Source organism: Lepisosteus platostomus, chromosome 5 (assembly GCF_059453375.1).
Source record: "Lepisosteus platostomus isolate fLepPlt1 chromosome 5, fLepPlt1.hap1, whole genome shotgun sequence".
NCBI lineage: Eukaryota > Metazoa > Chordata > Actinopteri > Semionotiformes > Lepisosteidae > Lepisosteus > Lepisosteus platostomus.
The window spans coordinates 10,553,398-10,554,742 of record NC_142615.1 but is presented as its reverse complement, the minus strand read 5'-3'; the positions used below and the strand labels follow the sequence as shown (position 1 = coordinate 10,554,742).

The following is a 1,345-nucleotide window of genomic DNA, read 5'->3' as shown; positions in this document are numbered from 1 at the left end:
TGGTGGTCCTGTCACCGTAGCCTAGTTGGTTAAAGTGCCTCTTTATTGAACAAAAGAACTGTGATTCAAATCCCAGCCGTGTCTTTCTTCCTATCTTGTAATACAGAACGTACCATTTCGGGCAATCACAAAGGGCTTGATTTTGTTAAATGCATGTGTTCATTTCCTTTCAAAAACTTGTTTTTGATGAAATTCACACAGCTTGCGAAACATGAAATTCAGTTCTTGGTTATCAGTGCAGAAGAAATATTACCGGCTGGCAAAATAAACGGTAAGAGATTTTTTTTTTTTGATTCGAGAAAAGACTCCACCAGTCAGTCTCTGTGGCGCAATCGGTTAGCGCGTTCGGCTGTTAACTGAGAAGTTGGTGGTTCAAGTCCACCCAGGGATGGGTTTCTTCTGCGATGTAAACATTGTTTTCACATAGGTCGATTGGATTTCTCAGCTAAACCATAGCCATTTTAATATTTGTAGGAAATGTGACTGTTCAACACTTGTCAAAAATGTCCAATAATGCCCAACATCGCAACTCCCCAGAAAACCATATTCACCCAAGAAAAATGATCGTCGAATCGTCGTTTATACTCCCATCACATCTTCTGCTGAAATATTTTAAAAATACAATGCAGATTTGTTTGAGAAGTTGACAAGCATTGTTTTGTTAGCACTGTGCAGTTGGATTTTGATATTTGGACATATTTACCTTAATTTTAAACTGTAAATACTGTACAATCTATTGTAATTGTGTTGTAATATTAAAATATGTTAGCTGAGGATGCAAAGGGGTGAAAGGGAAAGGTCAGAGGGTATAGTAACAACAAAGTTAGGATTGGTGGAGGTGGTAGGGGTGTTGATGGTTTTTCTCTGTTGAGGATGATTGAGTTTTTTATCCTTCTCTGAAGTGAGAAACTGGAAGAGTGCAGTTGAGAGAACTGATGAGGTTAGTTATAAAAGGAAGTTGATGTGGAGCTGTTAGCCGTAAGAATTCCTTAATGTCTTTGATGTTGTCATCAAAGATAAACTGCAGTCAGCAAAGATAAAAAGAAAATTATCTTTGCATACTGCCCTGTCTTTCTAACACCTGAAGAAGGCTCCACGGCCAACACGTCGTGTTTCCTTTCTTCTCTTTTCAGCATGGAATAACCCTTTACTTGTTCCTTTGCAGCCTACGCATGCTGACGCAGCTACTCACCTGATATTTAACATTCCTATAATCACAACTATGAATGTCCACTGTGGGTATTTTTTCCATGATTATTTATTCTATCATTGAAGCATATTTTATGTCATACCAAAGTGTCATAATCACCGATTTTTTTTTTTCATTTAGAAAGTCAGAAAATGA

The 1,345-nt window shown here is 37.6% G+C and overlaps 1 non-coding gene across 1 annotated transcript; it reads left to right on the top strand.

The window, feature by feature from the left end:
• Positions 1-317: 317 nt before the first annotated feature.
• On the top strand, positions 318-391 carry trnan-guu (transfer RNA asparagine (anticodon GUU)). Its single transcript has one exon. It is a non-coding gene; the product is annotated as a tRNA-Asn (tRNA).
• The last annotated feature ends 954 nt before the right edge of the window (positions 392-1,345 follow it).